At 36.3% G+C, this 13,002-nt stretch overlaps 1 protein-coding gene across 1 annotated transcript in view; it reads right to left on the bottom strand.

Annotated features, from left to right (window-relative positions):
- The window catches only part of CTPS1 (CTP synthase 1), a 78,793-nt gene that overhangs the window by 36,063 nt on the left and 29,728 nt on the right, over positions 1-13,002 (bottom strand). The window contains exon 3 of the mRNA XM_031962315.1: positions 3,879-4,037. The gene's annotated coding sequence lies outside the window, so the exon portion shown is untranslated. The remainder of the gene's footprint in view (positions 1-3,878; positions 4,038-13,002) is intronic.

The raw sequence follows: 13,002 nt of genomic DNA, 5'->3' as shown, positions 1-13,002 counted from the left end.
GGCCTCTTTGATCCAACTATGCAAATCTTCTTGCTTTTCTTTACACAAGATGCTCCAGTGACGACTGTCTCACTCCTCTATTCCACATCTAAATATTATGCTCTTGCAGAATTTCAGACCTACACTGGTCTCTCCACACTTTTGAACAGGGTGTAGACAATTATTGTTGCTAGGTACTATATTTTAAAAAGAAAAAAAGATGACCAGGATGGTGAAAGAATTTAAAATGTTTTGTATGAAATATTTTTAATGTATTAAAAATATTTAATCTGGAGAACAGAGGACTTTGGGAAAATATTTTAGCTGTCTTCATATATCTGAAGGACAATCATGTCGAAGAGGATGTGTGGCTCTGGGATTAGTTGGGGATGACAAGGAAAAGATTTTTTAAGGAAGAATATCTTAACAATTAGGAAATTGCTGTCCAGAAATAGAATTGGCTGCTTTATGAGACTGTCATTTCCCATCACTGGAAGTTCTTCAAGCAAAAGTTGGATGACCACTTATGTGGCATGTTGTAGTTTAGATCCATGCCTCTGAAAGGGTGTGAGGCAATTTTATGTATTGGCAGGAACAATCCCTGTTTGGAATCAGAAGATGTGGGTTTAAATCTCAATTTTGCCTGCCTCATAATAACTGAATGAGCTTTGATCTTTCCAAAAGTCAGAACCTTTGATTGCTCAGCGTGACTTCCCACCTTTAGATTTTTCCTTGTCAACCTTACCAGCTTCAGAACCAGCAGTCTTGGAGTTTTTGTGACTCCCAGTATCCCAGAATTCATGGCAGTAAAGAAACTTGGAGGAACTCACCAGTTCTAAGCTCTGGGAGTCCACTGCCTATTGATGATTGGCATTTTTCTAAACCTTTTAAATATTTTGATGGTTGAATATTAAAAACACATTTTCAGATGGGACTAGAAGGAACTCTCTCAAATTTTATCTGACTGAGTCTTCTTATCATTATTTAGAAATTTTGTATAAGCAGCACTTGGGTGCTAGAGCCAGCTTAGATTGATTCACAAGAACCAGAGCAGATAAATATTTACCAACCCATTGCTATGGGACAAAGTAATTTGATCCTTCAAAATGACATCAGAGTGAAGAAACACATTGTTTGCAACTTGTTTTGGATTCAAAAGGACAAAGCACAGACAGTATGCCCAAAGATAAGAAATTTGATAAAATGCTACTAAAGCCTATATATTTATTATTCAGTCTTGTGTGAACCTAACCTACCATAGGGGCAAGGCTGCTTCTTTATATTACAAAAACAGAGACTGAAATGAGTCCTGATTATTAATGATAATGACAGTAATGATAGTAATTAGGCATATTTCTTTAGGACTATAAAATTTATAAAGGGCTCTCCTCAAAACAACTATGATAAATAGCTGTTGCAAGTATTTGTAGCTCCATTTTATAGTTGAGAAAACATACCCAAAGATATCAAGTCCTTTGCCCATAGTTTTATAGCTGATAAGTGATAAAGCCACACTTCACATTATTAACACATTGACTTTAAACAAGTCAAAATGAATAAAAAGGGGGACTCAGAATAATGATTCTTGCCTCCAAGTTATCCCTCTTTTTTGGCTTTTCAAAGTCAAAAATCACAAAGGGCAGATGTGTCTAATGGGTTGGATGAAGGCCTCATTCAGGTGCCCCCCAAAATAATGTTAATATGTAGTATCTAATTCAGTATGCTCCCATAGGGATATATGTGTGTGTATATATATGTGTGTGTGTGTATATATATATGTATTTGTGTGTATGTATATATATATGTACACATGTTTATACAAGCATACAGAGGAGGTGTGTATGTACGTGGATGTAGCTTAGCATGCTCTATTTCTTTTTGAGGTTGGAACCTCAAATACGTAGAATTTGCCTGGATTGACTTCAATCAATATAGTTCAACCAACAAGCTAAATCCACACATAACTAAATGCAAGTTATATATGAAATAAATACAAAGTGATTATGGTGAGAATAGTTAAGAAAGAGACTACAACTAACCAAATCATAAAAGGCCTTTTGAAAGAAGCAGCACTTAAGCTGAGTCCCAGAGGGAGCTAGGAATTCCAAGAAGTGAAGGTGAGAAGGACAGAATTCCAACCATAGAAGAAAGCCTGTACAAAGACGTTAAGGTGAAGGATAGAATTAGGCCAGTTTGGTTGGAATATAGACCATGTAAAGAGAAGTAATGTATAATTAGTCTTGAAAGATAACCAAATCCAGATTGTATTCTAAAGACAATGGGGAGCTACTGAAGATTCTTGAGTGGGAGAATGACATGGTCAGACCTGTACTTTAGGAGTATCAATTTGGGATCTGTGTGGAAAATGGACCACAGAGAAGAGAGATAGGTGGCTATCTGTGGTAATAAAGAAGTGACAAAAGACAAAGAAAGATGGAGAGGGAGAGAGACAGAGAGACAGACACAGAGAGGAGAGATACACACAGAGAGAAAGAATAGGAAAAGTCAGTAACATCTGGATGAATGAATGATGATTTTTCATCAGAGTTTGAGACTTGGAATTAGAAAGACCTGGGTTTCAAGTCCTGCCTCAGATCCTTACTAACTAGTCAATCTGGGCAAGTTACTTCCACTCTGGCTGGGTCTCAGGTGGACTTGCTAACCTCCAAGGTTCCTTCCAGGTCTAACTCTATGATCCTGTGATCTCACAAAATGGATACTCTCTCTAATAATGAAATTGCAACCATTCAGGCTTTCTCATTTTCTCAAACTCTTGTCAAAGGATTATGGAAACTGGTGAGATTTGTGGGGTTATTGAGATCAAGCCTTTTATTTTGTAGATGAGAACCTTTGGCCCAGAAAAGGTATCCAAAGTCACACAGGAGAGAGGTGGGATTTTAACTGGGGTTCTTTGGTCCCAAATACAGGATTTTTCCCATTGAACAATGCCACATCTCCATCAAAGTAATAATAGTCTATATGATAGTAGTAATAAAAATTATTAAAAACAAGAATAAACTAGCCAGTCATTGAATTGGGGGGGGGGGGAAGGGAGGGAGAGAATTAGAAAGTAATAGTTTCATCTTCATTCAACCCTGGCCACCATACTTCTCTCTAAAATTGCTTTGGGCTTAGCTGAGGAGGAAAAAGAGTCAGGGATAATAGCAAGAAATGGCAAGTTTGCTGTTGGCAGGATGGAAAAGTATTCCAGAGCCTGCACCTGTTCAAAAGTGGAGAGCCAAAGTTAAAAGCATTATTGTTCCTTCTCTCACATCCCTTTAGTTTATTCCTTTGAAGAACATGTAGATCTAGTGACTAAGAAGTCAGAGAATAAGATGACAGAGAGAAAGGTTGGGGTTTTTCATTTCCTTAATTCTATGTATGTGATTTATCTAGTGTATGCTATCATTGTACATATTCATCTGTTTGTGGTGTTTTGATGTTTATCTTTCCCTGCCAATGTCATGCATTAATTATAATATCCAAGAAGACAGAGTCTTCCTCTTTAACTTGTTTTGTCTAAATAATTATTGTGTAGGACAAATGCTTTGGCATTATAATCCTAGTTTTTACTCCCACTGATGAGTTAGATCCCCAGAATATAGCTACTATATGCCTCAGGGATCTAGGGGTAGTTTTGAGGAGTTAGATGAGTGACTTTATATAGCTCCTGAGCCCCTACCTATGTGCTTCCCACCATAATTATCAGTTGAAAATCATTTAGTCAAGCAGACTCAATTAGTTTTTAGAAAGGGGTATTTACTAAAGTGGTATAATAAGAACAGTTGTTATAAAATAACCTTGCACCCCAGAGTCTTTGATACATTCTCCCACATGCATGTGCAAAGTTCAAGGGAGAGTGGTTTCAAGCTTAGAGAGCATATGTGGCAAAGGAGTACCTCACAGCTCCTGATTGATGGAAGTCTTTTTCTTTCTTATTATGGGACGCTCAACAAGTTTCCCTTAGGCATGGTATAGCTTTTTTCCTGGGTTTTTTCAAGAGCATCTTCATCCAGTCTTTCTTTGGCTCCAGATGCAGACACTGCCAACAGCTGCTGCTGTAGATGGGAAGATAAGAAGTCCAAAATCAGCCAGATTCTTTGAAGTTTGAAAGGTCCTATTTTGAAGAAGATAGGAGTGGAAGAATGGAGAGTGGAGGGGAGACCAAGGCTGAGGCAAAAGTGCTTTCCTGTCTCCCCACACCACAAGCAACTCCCCAAGAGATTTAACTGGAATATCCTATAGTTAATCACTACTTCGTAGAATCTCTCACAAATAATCTTAGTTATAAATTGGCTGATAATTTCTAAAGAACCTCTAGAGTTATGACTAAAATTCTTCAGTCTGATCAGTCTTTTTGTTCACATCATTTCAGTTTAATTTTCACATTTAAAATGACCAAGATTTTTCTACATTCAGTTTGAATGCCTTTTATTTGTTGGATTTAAGTGAGATGAGTTCTCACTGAATTAAGATAGTGGATGTATCATTTTATCTCTTATTTTAGGTATGTGTGGGGGGGAGGTGACTCAATGTACCTTTTATATATATATATATATATATATAGGACACACACACACATATATATATATATATATAGGACAAGGTAATATGCAGTGTTTTGGGGGTAGAGTGTTAAGGGATTGTGATATTGTAGTTTCTGATAGTGCCATTTATTTAGCCTCCCATTTATATAAACTGCTTTATAATTCTTAAAACAGCATAAATGTAAAACTGGAAGCGATCATAAAGGTCATATAATCCAATCCTCCATTTTATAGATGAGACCCAGAGGGGGTTCAGAGTCATACAAGTAATAATAAAATAATATTAAAATAATTTTTTAAATTCTTCATTCTATCCTTTCAGATCCAGTTACTAAATCCCATAGATTTTGCTACATGGTTCTGTCAAAGTTTTATTGTCAAACTCTCTCATCAGTCTTCTACTATTTATTTCTAGAGCCATCACCTTGCTGTCATTACCATTTATCTGGACTTTGCAATAACTCCCTAAAAAATCTTTCAGAATAATTTTTCTTATGCATTGATCTAAACCTATCATTCCACTGTTCTGAAATCTTCATGTCTCATTGTGGCTTACCAGATAAATTTCAAACATTTTTGCTTGGTATTCAAGGCCCTTTAGAAGCTGGTATTTGTACCTTTCTAGTCTTTGGACAATTTTCTTGCCTTAATCTTGTTGCGTGTTGTCCATTTCTGGACAATTTCAAATGTCCATTTCTTTCCCTAACTTTGCCTATTGAATCCTGCTTCTGAAGGCATTGAAGAGTAGTAAACAAACACTAGTTTTGAATTCAGAGGATCTGGGTTCAAATCCTAGCTCTCCCATTTATCATCTGTATAGTCCTGGGCAAATCACTTCAGCTACCTGTGCCTCAGTTTCCCCTTTTCTCACATAAGAAAGTTAGACCGCATGACCTCCAAGGCACCTTCCACCTCTTCATCTATCACTTTATGAACCTTTAAAATCTAATTCAAACAACACTTCCTCTATGATGATGCTCCTTTTCTTTGCTATCAGTAATAATCTTTACTCCACCCCATTCTCTTGGGTTTATGCTCCTTTAATTTACTTATCTTGTAATGTGACAAGTTAACATATCTAGGTTTCTGTCTCTTCAAATACTTTAAGTACAACTCTATACAAGTTTTTCCTAATGCTTTCTGATGCTAATAGTCTCCCACCCTAACTATTCTGAATGAAGAAAGAAATGGCAAACCACTTCAGTGTCTTTGCCAGGAAAACCTCAAATAGGGTCACAAAGAGGCAGACACCATGAGCAGCAATGATTACTACTCAGGAGGCTTTTTGTTTATAACTCAGTTGTGTTAAGAGATACTAAGAAATAATGAGATTGTTATAGTCTGAAATCTTGGTTTCACTGTAATCAAAGACTTAATCTTTCTTGAGTAAAAGACTTTATCAATTTTAGGGAAGGATCCAATTCCCTGAAACTAAAAGATTTAAATTTTATTTTTTTGCTGAGGCAATTGAGGTTAAGTGACTTGCCCAGGGTTACAGGGCCAGGAAATATTAAGTGTCTGAGGTCAGCACCACCTAGTTGCCCAATTTAAATTTTATTTAAGACTGGAGGTAGATGACCTGGACAGGGTACTAGATCTGTAATCAAGAAAAGCTGAGTTCAAAATAGACCTTAGACACATATTAGTGTGACTCTGAGCAAATCACTTAATCCTGTTTGCCTCAATTCTTCATCAGTAAAATAAGCTGGAGAAGGAAATGGTAAGCTACTTCAGTATCTTTGCCAAAAAAAAAAAAAAAAAAAAAGAAAGAAAAAAAAGAAAAAGGACTCATAAAAAGCCAGACAGAATTGAATAACAAGATTATCTCTATTTACCTTTGACTTGATGGAAAGGAGAGGGAATAGATGTAAATGAAAAAGCATTTACTAAGTACTTCCTGTGTACTATGCATTGTGTAAGGCTGAAGATGTAACCACAAAAAAGCCAAATACTCCTTGCCCTCAAGTAATTTACATTCTTCTAGGAATAGATCACTTTTAGAACAACTAGGGTTAGAAGAGGATAGGGAACTAACTGTATGGTTGCATGCTGGTCAAGAAATGACCTAATGGTTTGATTCTAGACAAGGTGAAAGTTTCTTTATTAAAGCTGATCATCCTGTGCTTTAGGGGCAGGAACCTGTACTCTAGTGGGGGGGAGGAGGGGGAAGTTCAGAATTTGGGTAGCAGAGTTTGGGAGTGGTCTGGAAATTATATAATGACCTGGTTCTATGCAAAGTAAAGTAAAAGTTCATTTAGAACCAGAGCTTCTGAGTTCTGGGGTGGGAGGGAAGGGAAGTGGAAGAAGGGGCAAAGAAAACAAGAAGGGGGAGGGATTTGTCAACTGTTGGTTTCATGATATTTTCTTTGAGAGTTTCCGTTCTCAGTCAATGAAACAGAAAGAGAGAGGAAGAAAGGAAGGGAGGGAAAAAGAAAGATTCGAAGTGGCTAATATATTGATTTGTTTTGTCTATATGTATTGGTTGAAAGGGAAATATTAGGGGAAAACTGTTAGTTCAAGCTCATTTTGGAAATAATGGACCTCCTTGTAAGTTTTTGAACCATTAACAAAGAAGGAGCATTATTTACATCTAATATAGCGAGGCAATAGGACAAAAATATGATACATATTGTCTGTTCTGGTAGAATAAAATTTCCTTGAGGGTAGGACTGTCATTTAAAAAAAAAAATTGTATCCTACAGTTTTTAGATCAGCTGTTGATTTTTAGATCAGCTGTTGATCATCTAAATGTGATATCCTTATTCAATGCTGAAGGAAATGAATCTTGCCTATCCTGACATCAATACTATAAACAAAATCAAAAGATAGAATGAAGTTGTAGCTAAATGGAAGAATATTTTATATGTTAATTTTTGGCCTGGTATGGCAAATAAACAAGGGGGAAATTTTGGTTTTTATCACATATCCAAATCACCAAAGAATATCATTTTTTTTAAAAATTATTTTACATATATGTATATATATATATATATATATATAGATTATACATATACATTCATTTTTTACATAGTTCTAAATGAGTTATTTTGGGAGATAAAAATCAGAACAATAGGGAAAATCCATGAGAAAAAAACAGAAGAGGGGGGGAAAAAGGTGAAAATAATATGCTGCAATCTGCAAAGAATATAATTTCAAAGGACCTTTTGATCATCTTGCTGGGTAATCCTTATGTATTTACAAAAAGACTACTACATGAAAATAATTAGATAGATAGACTGGCTATGCCAGCTCTCAAACTCTCAAAGCCATTATCATCAAGACTACTTGATTTACCACTTGAGTCAACACACCTTGACCAGCCTTTTCTGTTTCTATATTAAGGTAAAAACTGATGCTTCTAGAAGTTAAGTAATTTCTAACCTTGCCCTCTAGCCTTGATGTGTTAGATGTAAATGAATCTCTTTTTAAAAACTATTTTGCTGTACAAAAAGAATCGGACTCTGAAATATTGTACAATCAGCCTGTGAAGGAAATCAAAAATGCAGGTGGGCAAAAATATAGGGATTGGGAATTCAATGTAATGGTTTTTAGTCATCTCCCAGAGTTCTTTCACTGGGCATGGCTGGTTCAGTTCATTACTGCTCCATTGGAACTGATTTGGTTCATCTCATTGCTGAGGATGGCCAAGTCCATCAGAATTGGACATCATATAGTATTGTTGTTGAAATATATAATGATCTCCTGGTCCTGCTCGTTTCACTCAGCATCAGTTCGTGTAAGTCTCTCCAGGCCTTTCTGAAATCATCCTGTTGGTCATTTCTTACCGAACAATAATATTCCATAATATTATTCATATACCACAATTTATTCAGCCATTCTCCAATTGATGGGCATCCACTCAGTTTCCAGTTTCTGGCCACTACAAAGGGACTGCCACAAACATTTGTGTACATACAGGTTCCTTTCCCTTCTTTATGAGCTCTTTGGGATATAAGCCCTTTGGGATTGATACATAAATTTTCAAATGGAAAAATGAAAGCTACCAGTTACCATATGAAAAATGTTATAAATCACTAATAATAAGAGACATGCAAAATACAACTCTGAAATATTGCCTTACACTCATTAAATCGGCAGAGATGACAAAATAGGAAAATGGCAATTGTTAGATGGCTTTGGAAGGACAGACACTAATGTGCTATTGCTAGAACTGTTGGTCCAATCATTCTGGAAAATGATTTTAAACTATAACTCAAAAGTCACCAAACTTGAGTGCTGGAAACTATCTTTATGTGTATTGGAAAAATAAAATACTATTGAGGAAAAAAAAAAAACAAACGAAAGAAAAATGAAAGAGTGACAGATACCAGCCATGGTAGAAATAGCAGAATCTCTACTTGTGATCCAAGGGAGGATATAATCATCAGTGCTTACTTTAATAGGCTGGAGTCATTAGTGTATTATGCCGAGAGTGTATTAATCAACAAAAGGAAGTATCCACTAAAAAAATCACCAAACTCTATGTCTCAGTGACACAACCACAGACCCCAATGAAGTCAAGGACAAAGGGAAGGAACTCTTACAAAAATATTTACAGCAACAATTTTTGTTGGTGCGAAAATATGTCATATTATACTGGAATGTAATATTATTGTACAGAGATCATCAATGATAGATTCAGAGAAACTTGTAAGGAATATAAGAACTGATTCAGAATAAAACATGAACAGAATATATATATATATTTGAGGACCAAAATAGTGTAAAGGAAACAGTGACAGAGCAATGACAAAATATGACTTAAAACCTCTGATGATGAGGCCACTTTTTTGTCAGGGAAGACAAAGGCTAGAGGGAAGGAATAAAACATACATTTTTTAGAAATAGACAATGTATTAATTTATTTTACTTGTTTATGCTCATTGGTTAAAATGGAAGTATAAGGGAAGAGCCTAATGCCAATACCCTGTTAGTTCATGCTCAATTTGGGTAAGAAATGAGGCATTTATAAATCATTGAACAGTTGACAAAAGGAGATTTGTTCTTTATTCTTTTCTGTTGTGTGAGACTCCCTATTTGGGGAGTTTTTTTGGTAAAGATACTGGAGTAATTTGTCATTTCCTTTCCAAAAGAAAGTCTGTTTAACCCTAATATAACAAGATATAGAATATAACAAGATATAAGATATGGATACAAAGGCATTAGCTCTCTTTTATCTCTGTATGGAAATGTGTCCATTTAGCAGGACTGAGTATGCTGACTCATAGCATCTTTAGACATCCATCAAGTTGCAGGGATCCTTTTCATATTTTTAGATGACCAGGAACTCACATCAAGGATTTCAGGGGCCAAAAAAGACCCACTAAAAGCTTTATTGTCTTAAAGGAAAACTAGTTCCTTGGAAAGGGAGATGGATTCCTACTTCTATCACAGTACACCTACTTCTTGATGAAGGCTGAGAAAGTGTAGTAATAGAAATGGAAAAAATAATTTCACTAAAATATTTAAAATAAATAGAAGAGAAAAAGAAGTTCTTAAAGGGGATACAAATGAGGCAATTTTGTTACTGCCTTCTTGAACTTAATACTTGAAAACAAAATCAAAATTTTAAAAAGGGGTCACTAGGTGGTGCAGTAGATAGAGCACTGGCCCTAGAGTCAGGAGGACCTGAGTTCAAATTCAGCTTCAGACATTTAACTAGCTGTGTGACCCTCAGCAAGTCATTTAAACCCAATTTCTTCCTCATATACTCATAGAAATAAAAATAAACTTAATATATGCTTTTAAAAATTATACACAAACAGTCCTCAATTTCTTACTGTAGTTTGGAACACAGTACACTGAACACATAGGACACCGAGCGAAACCATCTGAGCCATTTCTGGAAACATGGCTCAGTGCTGCAAGGTTTGGACTTTGGGACAATGAAGCAAGATATTTTTTCCTCCGATAGAGGCAGGGGAGGCCTACATTAAAGATTACTAGTTACTGAGCTTTAAATTGTGTCTCTTTTCCCCCCTGGCACTCTTTCCCCATCTATCCACTCTGTAGAGATTCTGAGAGCCTAAATCTTAAGACTTATTTAGTGGGAGACTTCTTTCTGGCAGCTATAGTGACTGATTAGTGAGATATATGCTGTATAGGTGAGCCTGAACCTTTCTTTTCCTGAGCATAGGTAATCCAACAGCAACCCTGAAAGGTGGACTTTTCAAGCCTGGTGGCTATGCCTGGGAGTTTAGGGGTTTCTGGGTTCCCTGACTGGTTCTTGAGGGGCAACAAGACGAGTTTTTTGCAGCCATAACTTTCTTATGGGAGATGACCATAGCCAGGAGGAGAAAGCTAACCCAAGTATTGACTTTCCAGAAAAGAAGGCTCTTGAGGAACTTGTCTGGGCAAGCCCAGAGAGCCAAAAATAGAGGCATCCTAAAGGGGCTTATCTGTTTTCTAGGACCAAGGCACTCACTTTTCATTCTTTATCACACAGGGAGTCGTAGCCTCCTTTGACTGATTTCCAGCCCAGTTACATAAGAATCAATTTCCCAAGAAAGGAATTATGGGTTACTGTTTCATGTTTTAAGTCTTTGTCAATGAACAGTTTTTAGTCATTTGTGCTTCAAAACATTTTTTATGTAGTAAGGGAAGCAAATATCTATCTTTTACCTGATCTATTTGTGTAGATACACAACATGAGTCAAAACTAAGATTTTTCCTGGGGCATCTTCCCAGGAAGCATCTTTAGAACTGGTCACATTAAGATGGTAGCTCTTTTTCTGGCTCAGATTCCTGTGCTATCCAAGAGGTGAAGACCCCAATTGACCCACAATAAAAGGGCCATGAATTGAATTCAGGGATAAAGTTCCTCTGCTCTCCCTCTTTTACCCTGGATCTGAGGAATGGTCTTGCTTTTGTTCAGTTTATTTTGTCCTTCCCAATTTTTAGGTGACTGTGTTAGCAATTTTGGAGCCAGGATTCCAGATGGGATGGTACATTTAGCAAGCCAGTAGAGAAGGATTAAGAATCTAGGGTAACTGGGACTTTGAACCTGATGCTGGTTTTGAATTTGGAACTGGGACTGGGATCTAAAGGAACTGAGTTAAACTATGGACCTAATACTCTTTCTCTTCAAAGAGATTGAGATAGTGAATGAGTAATTGAGTGATGGAGTATACATCCAACATGATAAGTAGATAAGTGGGTATAGTTGTTATATGTTTTGAAGTAAATGCTCTTTTGTGAAAGCCAATCTGTTATTAGCTAAATTAACAGGGATCTTCTAGGAGCAGGAAGAACACCATCCCTGGGGGCTAGAGCCAATTACAAAAATTTAGGTACTCTAAAAATCCTTAAGGCTACCAGAGAACCAGAGGGATAACATGAAATTTGACATACCTGGGCTTTAGGCAGTGGAGGCCTGGGTAACAAATATTAATTCTATTTGGTGATCTGGGCATATGCAGACAAGCCCAGTTACATAAGTATCAAATTCTCAGCAAAGGAATTATGGGTTACTGTTTTATGTTTTAAGTCTTTATCAGTGAGTACTTTTTATTCTTTTGTGCTTCAAGCATTTTTTATGTAGTAAAGGAAGCAAATGCCTATCTTTTACCTGATCAATCTTACGTATTGATTTCCTTTCCAAGTCAATTTGGGTAGACACACAGCATGAATTAAAATTAAGATTTTCTCTAGGACTTCACTATAGGGATATAAAAAGGCAGATCCAATGATCAAGAGTCGATCTCAGTACTGAGTCTGGTCTAGGAGAATCCAGAGCTGAGATTTCTCATAGGGAGATTGTGTTCTTCCTCTTTAGCCAGAACCTTGCCTCACTGTTGCTCTTTTGCCTCAACACTATTGCTACACTACACTGTTAGTTTTTTTTTGTCTAACCACAAATTTATAAATCACAGTTTAGCCCCACTACCTTGGGTCTCCTCCCAGAGAAGATCTCAATATATATATCTAATTTCCCTCCCTCAGTGGAATTAAAAAAAAAAAAAAAAAAACTTATAAATCTGTGTGAGTCCTTTGGTATTCTTGGAATTAACAGCTATTGTAAAGCTTCTGTGACTCTGGTCACTTGTTACCAGAGTTTATATTTGTAATAAAAAATGTCTTTTAGAAAAGACCACAATGAAAACAATTTCAGTTTATGAACCAGCATATAGTGCTAAAGATGAAGAGGTGTAGAAATTCTACAAAGAACCAATAAAACAATTCAAATTCAATCAACATATACATACTTTGACAAGAGACAAAGTCACATGGTTGATAGATCTGGCCTCAGAATCAACAAGATTGGGGTTCAAATTCTGTCCCTTGAAAGCTCTCAGAACCATCTGCCTTTTTTTTTCCCACACAGAGCACAGGTAACCAAACAATAATATTAGAAATTGATTTTTCAAGAGTGGTGGCTAACTTAGGAATTTGAAAATTCCTGGATCTCTTGATTAATGCTAACTGGAAGATCTAAAATGAAGTCAGAGCAGGGACTTGACCTGCATAAGTAGAAGGA

This window comes from Sarcophilus harrisii, chromosome 3 (assembly GCF_902635505.1).
Source record: "Sarcophilus harrisii chromosome 3, mSarHar1.11, whole genome shotgun sequence".
Lineage (NCBI taxonomy): Eukaryota > Metazoa > Chordata > Mammalia > Dasyuromorphia > Dasyuridae > Sarcophilus > Sarcophilus harrisii.
This window is presented reverse-complemented; position numbering and strand designations above follow the sequence as displayed.